Raw genomic sequence first — 12,500 nt, forward strand, 5'->3', positions numbered from 1 at the left:
AGGGAAAGCGCAGGCAACCTGTAGGAATCCCGCGGACGATGAAGAGGAATGCACCAGTGGAGTTCGCTGCACAGGCAGGGATCCATCCAACTCGCACAAACCAAACACAACTCACGCGCCACGACGTACACTACGCACCAGCCGCCCGAAAATGAATCACACCCCGCAGGACTAAGAAGCCCGACGAACGTGGGAAAACATTTAGAGAAGCCGAGCAAGCACCGGTTAGCGCGACTGCAAATAACAAAAGGCAACAGGCAACTTCCGGGGGACATAACTTTCACGACAACCTTCCACTGGGAAACCGCAGGCAACTCGCTCGTAAGTCAAAGCCATCCAAATGGCAATTAATTGAGGGACACGCTTTTCGCAAGGCACCTTCCACTAGGGAAGCGCAGGCAACTCGAAGGCGAGTCGAAGACAACCTTAAGGCATTTACCCGAGGGACATGGAGGAATGCACCAGTGGAGTTCGCTGCACAGGCAGGGATTCGTCCAACTCGCACAAACCGAACACAACTCACGCGCCACGACGTACACTATGCACCAGCCCCCCAAAACGAATCACCCCCCGAAGGACCAAGAAGCCCGACGAACGCACGAAAACATTTAGAGAGGCCGAGCAAGCACCGGTTAGCGCGAACGCAAATAACAAGCGCAACAGGCAACTTTTGAGGGACATACTTTTCGCAACAAGCTTCCACTAGGAAAGCACAGGCAACTCGTTCGAACGTCAAAGCCAACCAAATGGCAATTACTCGAGGGACATGCTTCTCGCAAGGCACCTTCCACTAGGGAAGCACAGACAACCCGAAGGCAAGTCGAAGACAACCTAAAGGCGATCACCCAAGGGACATGGAGGAAGGCACCAGTGGAGTTCGCTGCACAGGCAGGGATCCGTCCAACTCGCACAAACCGAACACAACTCACGCGCCACGACGTACACTGTGCACCAGCCCCCAAAAACGAATCACCCCCCGAAGGACTAAGAAGCCCGACGAACGCGCGAAAACATTTAGAGAGGCCGAGCACGCACCGGTTAGCGCGAATGCAAATAACAAGCGCAATAGGAAACTTTCGAGGGACATACTTTTCGCAACAAGCTTCCACTAGGAAAGCATAGGCAACTCGTTCGAACGTCAAAGCCAACCAAATGGCAATTGCCCGAGGGACACGCTTTTCGCAAGGCACCTTCCACTAGGGAAGCGCAGGCAACCCGAAGGCAAGTCGAAGACAACCTAAAGGCATCACCCGAGGGACATGGAGGAATGCACCAGTGGAGTTCACTGCACAGGCAGGGATCCGTCCAACTCGCACAAACCAAGCACAACTCACACGCCACGACGTACACTATGCACCAGCCCCCCAAAACGAATCACCCCCCGAAGGACTAAGAAGCCCGACGAACGCACGAAAACATTTAGAGAAGCCGAGCAAGCACCGGTTAGCGCGAATGCAAATAACAAACGCAACAGGAAACTTTCGAGGGACATACTTCTCGCAACAAGCTTCCACAAGGAAAGCACAGGCAACTCGTTCGCACGCCAAAGCCAACCAAATGGCAATTTAACCGAGGGACATGCATTTCGCAAGGCAACTTGTACAATTACCCGAGGGACATGGCATGCTTGCCAAGCCCGTGGCTTGGCATGCTTGCCAAGGCCGTGGCACGACATGCTGCTGGCCGAGGCCGTGGCAAGGCATGCTGATGGCCGAGGACGTGGCAAGGCATGCTGATGGCCGAGGCCGTGGCATGGCACGCCATGCTGCTGGACAAGGTCGTGGCAAGGCATGCTGCTGGCCAAGGCGTTGGCATGGCATGCTGCTGCTGACCAAGGCTTGGGCTTGCCATGCTGCCGGCCAAGGCCGCGGCATGGCATGCTGCTGGCCAAGGCATTGGCATGCCATGTTGCTGGGCAAGGCCGTGGCATGGCATGCTGCTGGCCAAGGCCGTGGCATGACATGCTGGCCAAGGCCGGGGCATGGCAAGCTGCTGGCCAAGGTCGTGGCATGGCACGCTGCTGGCCAAGGCTGGGGCATGGCACGCTGCTGGCCAAGGCCGGGGCATGGCACGCTGCTGGCCATGGCTTTGGCATGGCATGCTGCTGGCCAAGGCCGGGGCATGGCATGCTGCTGGCCAAGGCTTTGGCATGGCATGCTGCTGGCCAAGGCCGTGGCATGGCATGCTGCTGGCCAAGGCCGGGGCATGGCATGCTGCTGGCCAAGGCCGTGGCATGGCATGCTGCTGGCCAAGGCCGTGGCATGACATGCTTGCCAAGGCCAGGGCATGGCATGCTGCTGGCAAAGGCTTTGGCATGCCATGTTGCTGGCCAAGGCTGTGGCATGGCATGCTAGCCTAGGCCAACGTGCCACCGCCACCACCGCGGGCAGCCACTCGACGCATCACGTGCTTGGCTATGTAGTTTCGATGCCACAAGCCAAGCGATGGCATGTGCCAAGCGCCCGCCTAGGCATAGGCGTGGCCTGTGGCCTGGCCATGCTGGCCAGCCTTAAGGGAGGTGCCCCCCCCTTATAATAGCCTGTTAAGCCCTTTTCAATCTGGCAGGAGGAAACGTCAACCATGTTCGAGGAGTCATAATGGGGTTTTTTTAAAAAGTAACGGTTTTTTGCCAAAACTTTCAACATGAAAGTTGTAGGAAATAATTTAATACACCATAAAAGAAATTATAAAAAAATATTTGGCCACCGGAAATATTTTATTTTAATTTATTTCGATTTTAATACTTAAAAAATAATAAAAATTACTAAAAATACTCAAAAAATTCTAGAAAAATGCCAACAATTATAAGATGAGGCACTAGTAATTATAGTACTTTTTTTAATTATTTTTTTATTTTTTATTTATTTTATTATAATTTTTATGAGTAAATAAATAATTAAAAAGCCCGACGAACGTGCAAAAACTCTTAGAGAAACCGAGCAAGCATCGGATAGCTCGAATGCAAATAACAAACGCAACAGGCAACTTCCGAGGGACATACTTTACCCAACAAGCTTCCACTGGGGAAAGCACTAGCAACGTGTTCGCAAGTCAAAGGCAACCAAACGGCTATTACCCGAGGGACATGCATTTCGCAAGGCAACATATACGTAAGTCAAAGCCAAACCAAATGGCAATTACACGAGGGACAGGATTGCTTGCCAAGGGCGTGGCATGCGATGTTCTAGCCCAAGGCCAAGGCACGCCACGCTGCGGGACAAGGCCGTGGCAAGACATGCGGCTGGCCTTGGCCTTGGCATGGCATGCCGCTGGCTTTGGCTGGACTGCGTTGCCCTTGGCATGGAATGTTGCTGGCTTCGGATGGGCTGCCTTGGCCTTGGAATGGCATGCTGCTGGCCTTGGCCGTGGCATGGCATACTGCTGGCCTTGGCCTTGGCATGGCAAGCTGCTGGCTTTGGCTGGCCTGCCGTGGCCGTGGCATGGCATGCTGCTGGCCTTGGCCTTGGCATGGCATGCTGCTGGTTTTGGCTGGGCTGCCTTGGCCGTGGCATGGCATGCTGCTGGCCTTGGCCTTGGCATGGCATGCTGCTGGCTTTGGCTGGGCTGCCTTGGCATGGCATGCTGCTGGCTTTGGCTGGGCTGCCTTGGCCGTGGCATGGCATGCTGCTGGCCTTGGCCTTGGCATGGCATGCTGCTGGCTTTGGCTGGGCTGCCTTGGCCGTGGCGAGGCATGCTGCTGGCTTTGGCTGGGCTGCCTTGGCCGTGGCATCGCATGCCGCTGGCCTTGGCCTTGGCATGGCATGCTGCTGGCATTGGCTGGGCTGCCTTGGCCGTGGCATGGCATGCTGCTGGCCTTGGCTTGGCATGGCATGCTGCTGGCTTTGGCTGGGCTGCCTTGGCCGTGGCATGGCATGCTGCTGGCCTTGGCCATGGCATGGCATGCTGCTGGCTTGGGCTGGGCTGCCTTGGCTGTGGCATGACATGCTGCTGGCCTTGGCCATGGCATGGCATCGCATGCTGCTGGCTTGGGCTGGGCTGCCATGGCCGTGGCATGGCATGCTGCTGGCCTAGGCCTTGGCATGGCATGCTGCTGGCTTTGGCTGGGCTGCCTTGGCTGTGGCATCGCATGCTGCTAGCCTTGGAGTTGGCATGGCATGCTGCTGGCTTTGGTTAGCTTGCCTTAGCCGTGGCATGGCATGCTGCTGGCCTTGGCATGGCATGGCATGCTGCTGGCTTTGGCTGGGCTGCCTTGGCCGTGGCATCGCATGCTGCTGGCTTTGGCTGGGCTGCCTTGGCCGTGGCATGGCATGCTGCTGGCCTTGGCCTTGGCATGGCATGCTACTGGCTTTGGCTGGGCTGCCTTGGCCGTGGCATGGCATGCTGCTGGCCTTGGCCTTCGCTTGGCATGCTGCAGGCTTTGGCTGGGCTGCCTTGGCCGTGGCATGGCATGCTGCTGGCCTACGCCTTGGCATGGCATGCTGCTGGCTTTGGCTGGGCTGCCTTGTCCGTGGCATCGCATGCTGCTGGCCTTGGCCTTGGCATGGCATGCTGCTGGCTTTGGCTGGGCTGCCTTGGCTGTGGCATGGCATGCTGCTGGCCTTGGCATTGGCATGGCATGCTGCTGGCTTTGGCTGGGCTGCCTTGGCCGTGGCATCGCATGCCGCTGGCCTTGGCCGCGGCATCGCATGCTGCTGGCTTTGGCTGGGCTGCCATGGCCGTGGCATGACATGCTGCTGGCCTTGGCCTTGGCATGGCATGCTACTGGCTTTGGTTGGGCTGCCCTGGCCGTGGCATGGCATGCTGCTGGCCTTGGCCTTGGCATGGCATGCTGCAGGCTTTGGCTGGGCTGCCTTGGCCGTGGCATGGCATGCTGCTGGCCTTGGCCTTGGCATGGCATGCTGCTGGCTTTGGCTGGGCTGACTTGGCCGAGGCATGGCTTGCTGCTGGCCTTGGCCTTGGCATGGCATGCTACTGGCTTTGGCTGGGCTGCCTTGGCCTTGGCATGGCATGCTGCTGGCCTTGGCCTTGGCATGGCATGCTGCTGGCTTTGGCTGGGCATCCTTGGCCGTGGCATGGCATGCTGCTGGCCTTGGCCTTGGCATGGCATGCTGCTGGCCTTGGCCGTGGCATGGGATGCTGCTGGCTTGGGCTGGGCTGCCTAGGCCGTGGCATGGCATGCTGCTGGCCTTGGCCTGGGCATGGCAGGCTGCTGGCTTTGGCTGGGCTGCCTTGGCCGTGGCATGGCATGCTGCTGGCCTTGGCCACGGCATGGCACGCTGCTGGCTTGGGCTGGCCTGCCTTGGCCGTGGCATGGCATGCTGCTGGCCTTGGCCTTGGCATGGCATGCTGCTGGCTTTGGCTTGGCTGCCTTGGCCGTGGCATGGCATGCTGCTGGCCTTGGCCATGGCATGGCATGCTGCTGGCTTGGGCTGGGCTGCCTTGGCCGTGGCATGGCATGCTGCTGGCCTAGGCCTTGGCATGGCATGCTGCTGGCTTTGGCCTTGGCATGGCATGCTGCTGGCTTTGGCTGGCCTGCCTTGCCCGTGGCATCGCATGCTGCGGGCCTTGGCCTTGGCATGGCATGCTGCTGGCTTTGGCTGGGCTGCCTTGGCCGTGGCATGGCATGCTGCTGGCCTTGGCCTTGGCATGGCATGCTGCTTGCTTTGGTTGGCCTGCCTTGGTCGTGGCATGGCATGCTGCTGGCCTTGGCCTGGGCATGGCATGCTCCTGGCTTTGGCTGGGCTGCCTTGGCCGTGGCATGGCATGCTGCTTGCCTTGGCCACGGCATGGCATGCTGCTGGCTTGGGCTGGCCTGCCTTGGCCGTGGCATGGCATGCTGCTAGCCTAGGCCTTGGCATGGCATGCTACTTGCTTTGGCTGGCCTGCCTTGCCCGTGGCATGGCATGCTGCTGGCCTTGGCCTTGGCATGGCATGCTGCTGGCTTTGGCTGGCCTGCCTTGGCCGTGGCATGGCATGCTGCTGGCCTTGACCTTGGCATGGCATGCTGCTGGCTTTGGCTGGGCTGCCTTGGCCGTGGCATGGCATGCTGCTGGCCTAGGCCTTGGCATGGCATGCTGCTGGCTTTGGCTGGGCTGCCTTGGCCATGGCATGGCATGCTGCTGGCCTTGGCCTTGGCATGGCATGCTGCTGGCTTTGGCTGGCCTGCCTTCGCCGTGGCATGGCATGCTGCTGGCCTTGGCCTTGGTATGGCATGCTGCTGGCTTTGGCTGGGCTGCCTTGGTCGTGGCATGGCATGCTGCTGGCCTTGGCCTTGGCATGGCATGCTGCTGGCTTTGGCTGGCCTTGGCTTTGGCATGGCATACTGCTGGTTTTGGCTGGGCTGCCTTGGCCGTGGCATGGCATGCTGCTGGCCTACGCCTTGGCATGGCATGCTGCTGGCTTTGGCTGGGCTGCCTTGGCCGTGGCATCGCATGCTGCTGGCCTTGGCCTTAGCATGGCATGCTGCTGGCTTTGGCTGGGCTGCCTTGGCCGTGGCATGGCATGCTGCTGGCCTTGGCATTGGCATGGCATGCTGCTGGCTTTGGCTGGGCTGCCTTGGCCGTGGCATCGCATGCTGCTGGCTTTGGCTGGGCTGTCTTGGCCGTGGCATCGCATGCTGCTGGCCTTGGCCTTGGCATGGCATGCTCATGGCTTTGGCTGGGCTGCTTTGGCCGTGGCATGGCATGCTGCTGGCCTTGGCCTTGGCATGGCATGCTGCTGGCTTGGGCTGGGCTGCCTTGGCCGTGGCATGGCATGCTGCTGGCCTTGGCCGTGGCATCGCATGCTGCTGGCTTTGCCTGGGCTGCCTTGGCCGTGGCTTCGCATGCTGCTGGCCTTGGCCTTGGCATGGCACGCTACTGGCTTTGGCTGGGCTGCCTTGGCAGTGGCATGGCATGCTGCTGGCCTTGGTCTTGGCATGGCATGCTGCTGGCTTTGGCTGGCCTGCCTTGGCCGTGGCATGGCATGCTGATGGCCTTGGCCTTGGCATGGCATGCTGCTGGCTTTGGCTGGGCTGCCTTGGCCGTGGCATGGCATGCTGCTGGCCTAGGCCTTGGCATGGCATGCTGCTGGCTTTGGCTGGGCTGCCTTGGTCGTGGCATCGCATGTTGCTGGCCTTGGCCTTGGTATGGCATGCAGCTGGCTTTGGCTGGCCTGCCTTCGCCGTGGCATGGCATGCTGCTGGCCTTGGCCTTGGTATGGCATGCTGCTGGCTTTGGCCTTGGCATAGCATGCTGCTGGCTTTGGCTGGCCTTGGCCTTGGCATGGCATGCTGCTGGGTTTGGCTGGGCTGCCTTGGCCGTGGCATCGCATGCTGCTGGCCTTGGCCTTGGCATGGCATGCTGCTGGCTTTGGCTGGGCTGCCTTGGCCTTGGCATGGCATGCTGCTGGCCTTGGCCTTGGCATGGCATGCTGCTGGCTTTGGCTGGCCTGCCTTGGCCGTGGCATGGCATGCTGCTGGCCTTGGCCTTGGCATGGCATGCTGCTGGCTTTGGCTGGCCTGCCTTGGCCGTGGCATCGCATGCTGCTGGCCTTGTCCTTGGCATGGCATGCTGCTGGCCTTGGCCTTGGTATGGCATGCTGCTGGCTTTGGCTGGGCTGCCTTGGCTGTGGCATGGCATGCTGCTGGCCTTGGCCTTGGCATGGCATGCTGCTGGCTTTGGCTGGCCTTGGCCTTGGCATGGCATGCTGCTGGTTTTGGCTGGGCTGCCTTGGCCGTGGCATGGCATGCTGCTGGCCTACGCCTTGGCATGGCATGCTGCTGGCTTTGGCTGGCCTGCCTTGGCCGTGGCATCGCATGCTGCTGGCCTTGGCCTTGGCATGGCATGCTGCTGGCTTTGGCTGGGCTGCCTTGGCCGTGGCATCGCATGCCGCTGGCCTTGGCCGTGGCATCGCATGCTGCTGGCTTTGGCTGGGCTGCCTTGGCCGTGGCATCGCATGCTGCTGGCCTTGGCCTTGGCATGGCATGCTACAGGCTTTGGCTGGGCTGCCTTGGCCGTGGCATGGCATGCTGCTGGCCTTCGCCATGGCATGGCATGCTGCTGGCTTGGGCTGGGCTGCCTTGGCCGTGGCATGGCATGCTGCTGGCCTAGGCCTTGGCATGGCATGCTGCTGGCTTTGGCTGGCCTGCCTTGCCCGTGGCATCGCATGCTGCGGGCCTTGGCCTTGGCATGGCATGCTGCTGGCTTTGGCTGGGCTGCCTTGGCCGTGGCATGGCATGCTGCTGGCCTTGGCCTTGGCATGGCATGCTGCTGGCTTTGGTTGGCCTGCCTTGGCCGTGGCATGGCATGCTGCTGGCCTTGGCCTGGGCATGGCATGCTGCTGGCTTTGGCTGGGCGGCCTTGGCCGTGGCATGGCATGCTGCTTGCCTTGGCCACGGCATGGCATGCTGCTGGCTTGGGCTGGCCTGCCTTGGCCGTGGCATGGCATGCTGCTGGCCTAGGCCTTGGCATGGCATGCTACTGGCTTTGGCTGGCCTGCCTTGCCCGTGGCATCGCATGCTGCTGGCCTTGGCCTTGGCTTGGCAAGCTGCTGGCTTTGGCTGGGCTGCCTTGGCCGTGGCATCGCATGCTGCTGGCCTTGGCCGTGGCATCGCATGCTGCTGGCCTTGGCCTTGGCATCGCATGCCGCTAGCTTTGGCTGGGCTGCCTTCGCCGTGGCATGCCATGCTGCTGGCCTTGGCCTTGGGGCTGGGCTGCCTTGGCTGCGGTTCTTATCACTAGACGTGCAAAGGCGTGCGTGACCATGCGCGCAACACGCGCACCGTGGTCAAAAGACCACGCGCGCGGTATTCGCACAGGCCACGCTGCCCACGCCGCGGGCATGCCAGGCCAGGCTGCCCTGGCCGGCTGCATGCCAGGCCGCCCAGGCCGTGCGCATGCCATGCCGTGCTGCCCAGGCCGGCTGCATGCCAGGCCGCCCAGGCCGTGCGCATGCCATGCCGTGCTGCCCACGCCGCGGGCATGCCAGGCCGGCTGCATGCCAGGCCGCCCAGGCCGTGCGCATGCCATGCCGTGCTGCCCATGCCGCGCGCATGCCAAGCCGCCTACGCCCGCACGCATGCCACGCCATGCTGCCCAAGGCCGCGCCCAAGCCGTGGCCTTGGGCGGTCCAGGCCGCCCAAGGCCGCGCCCAGGCCGCGCAAGGCCGTGCCCAGGCCGCCCAAGGCCGCGCCCAGGCCGCGCAAGGCCGCGCCCAGGCCGCCCAAGGCCGCGCCCAGGCCGCCTAAGGCCGCGGTCCAAGCCGCCCAAGGCCGCCGCCCAGGCCGCGGTCGAGCCCAGTGCATGTAACCCAAGGCCGCAGCCCAGGCCGCGCCCAACATGGGGCGTACCTGCCACTGCAATCTGGCAGGAGGAAACATCAACCATGTTCGAGGAGTCATAATGGGGTTTTTTTTAAAAGTAATGGTTTTTTGCCAAAACTTTCAACATGAAAGTTGTAGGAAATAATTTAATACCCCATAAAAAAAATTAAAAAAAATATGTTTTTACCGAAAATATTTTATTTTAATTTATTTCGATATTAATACTTAAAAAATAATAAAAATTAATAAAAATGGTCAAAAAATTATGGAAAAATTCCCATAATTAAAGGATGATTCACTAGTAATTATAGAAATTATTAAATTATTTTTTTCATTTTTTTTGTTTTATTTTGATTTTTTATGCCAAATAAGGGCTTTAAAAATTCGAAAAGCTCCAGAAAAATTGCAAAAAAATAGGGAATGACATTTAAAATTGATTGTAGTGCATTTTTAATTGTGTTGCACGGTTTGGGTAAGATTATAAAAGAATCATGTTCAAAAAGATCGATCGAGGCGGTGGCATGCCATGGCCTTGGCCTTGGCCTTTGCCCGCGGCCTTGGCCTTGCCATGCCTTGCACAGGGACTTGGCCTTGCCCACTGCCTTGGCCTTGGCCTTGGCCTTGGCATGGCATGGCATGCTCGCCGAGGCCGTGGCATGCCTTGCTGCTAGCCAAGGCCGTGGCGTGGCATGCTCGCCATGGCGTGGCATGCTCGCCCAGCCCGTGGCATGCCATGCTCGCCCAGCCCGTGGCACGCCATGTTGGCCCAAGGCATTGGCATGGCATGCCAGCCAAGGCATGCTAGCCAACGCTGCACAAGGCGGTGCCATGGCATGGCATGCTGACCAAGACCGTGCCATGGCATGCTGGGCGAGGGCGGGGCATGACATGCTGGCCGAGGCCGTGGCTTGCCATGTTGGCCCAACGGACCGGCATGGCCCAGCCCGTGGCACGCCATGTTGGCCCAAGGCATTGGCATGGCATGCCGGCCAAGGCATGCTGGCCAACGCTGCGGCACGGCGTGCTGGACAAGGCGGTGCCATGGCATGGCATGCTGACCAAGACAGTGCCATGGCATGCTGGCCGAGGCCGTGGCATGGCATGCTGGCCGAGGCCGTGGCTTGCCATGCCGCCACGGCCGTGGCATGCTTGGCAACGGACCGGCATGGCATGCTGGCCGTGGCGGTGGCACGACATGCTGGCCAAGGCAGTGGCATGGCATGTTGGCCAAGGCTAAGGCATGGCACGCTGTGGCATGGCACGCTGGCCAAGGCAGTCGCAAGGCATGCGGGCCGAGGCCGTGGCATGGCATGGCATGCGGGCCGAGGCCGTGGCACGGCCCGCTGGGCAACGCCGTGGCAAGGCATGCGGGCCGAGGCCTTGGCATGGCATGCTGGCCGAGGCCGTGGCATGGCATGCGGGCCGAGGCCGTGGCAAGGCATGCGGGCCGAGGCCGTGGCATGGCATGCGGGCCGAGGCCGTGGCATGGCATGCGGGCCGAGGCCGTGGCGTGGCATGGCATGGCATGTTGGGCAACGCCGTGGCAAGACATGCGGGCCGAGGCCGTGGCATGGCATGCGGGCCGAGGCCGAGGCCGTGGCATGGCATGTTGGGCAACGCCCTGGCAAGCCATGCGGGCCGAGGCCGTGGCGTGGCATGTTGGCCAAGGCTAAGGCATGGCACGCCGGGCAACGCGGTGCATTGGCATGCTGGGCAGCGCGGTGGCAAGGCATGGGGGCCGAGGCCGTGGCATGGCATGTTGGACAACGCCGTGGCAAGACATGCGGGCTGAGGCCGTGGCATGGCATGCGGGCCGAGGCCGTCCGTGGCATGGCATGCGGGCCGAGGCCGTGGCACGACATGTTGGCCAAGGCTAAGGCATGGCACGCCGGGCATCGCGGTGGCATGGCATGCTGGGCAACGCGGTGGCAAGGATTGCGGGCCGAGGCCGTGGCATGGCATGTTGGGCAACGCCGTAGAAGGGCATGCGGGCCGAGGCCGTGGCATGGCATGTTGGGCGACGCCGTAGCAAGGCATGCGGGCCGAGGCCATGGCTTGTCATCCGGGCCGAGGCCGTGGCTTGTCGTGCGGGTCGAGGCCGTGGCATGGCATGTTGGGCGACGCCGTAGCAAGGCATGCGGGCCGAGGCCGTGGCATAGCCTGTTGGGCGACGCCGTAGCAAGGCATGCGGGCCGAGGCCGTGGCACGACATGTTGGCCAAGGCTAAGGCATGGCACGCCGGGCATCGCGGTGGCATGGCATGCTGGGCAACGCGGTGGCAAGGCATGCGGGCCGAGGCCGTGGCATGGCATGTTGGGCAACGCCGTAGAAGGGCATGCGGGCCGAGGCCGTGGCATGGCATGTTGGGCGACGCCGTAGCAAGGCATGCGGGCCGAGGCCGTGGCTTGTTGTGCGGGCCGAGGCCGTGGCATGGCATGCGGGTCGAGGCCGTGGCATGGCATGTTGGGCGATGCCGTAGCAAGGCATGCGGGCCGAGGCCGTGGCATGGCCTGTTGGGCGACGCCGTAGCAAGGCATGCGGGCCGAGGCCGTGGCATGGCATGTTTGGCAACGCCGTGGCAAGACATGCGGGCCGTGGCAAGGCATGGCATGCGGGCCGAGGCCGTGGCACGACATGTTGGGCAAGGCTAAGGCATGGCACGCCGGGCATCGCGGTGGCATGGCATGCTGGGCAACGCGGTGGCAAGGCATGCGGGCCGAGGCCGTGGCATGGCATGTTGGGCAACGCCGTAGAAGGGCATGCGGGCCGAGGCCGTGGCATGGCATGCGGGCCGAGGCCGTGGCATGGCATGTTGGGCGACGCCGTAGCAAGGCATGCGGGCCGAGGCCGTGGCTTGTCGTGCGGGCCGAGGCCGTGGCATGGCATGTGTTGGCAACGCCGTGGCAAGACATGCGGGCCGTGGCATGGCATGGCACGCGGGCTGAGGCCGTGGCACGACATGTTGGCCAAGGCTAAGGCATGGCACGCCGGGCAACGCGGTGGCATGGCATGCTGGGCAACGCAGTGGCAAGGCATGTGGGCCGGGGCCGTGGCATGGCTTGTTGGGCAGCGTCGTAGCAAGGCATGCGGGCGGAGGCCGTGGCATGGCATGTTGGGCGACGCCGTCGCAAGGCATGCGGTCCGAGGCCGTGGCATGTCATGCGGGCCGAGGTCGTGGCATGGCATGCGGGCCGAGGCCGTGGCATGGCATGTTGGGCGACCCCGTAGCAAGGCATGC

The sequence above is a fragment of the Camellia sinensis genome, chromosome 13, assembly GCF_055761805.1.
Source record: "Camellia sinensis isolate YWXY chromosome 13, ASM5576180v1, whole genome shotgun sequence".
Classification (NCBI taxonomy): Eukaryota; Viridiplantae; Streptophyta; class Magnoliopsida; order Ericales; family Theaceae; genus Camellia; species Camellia sinensis.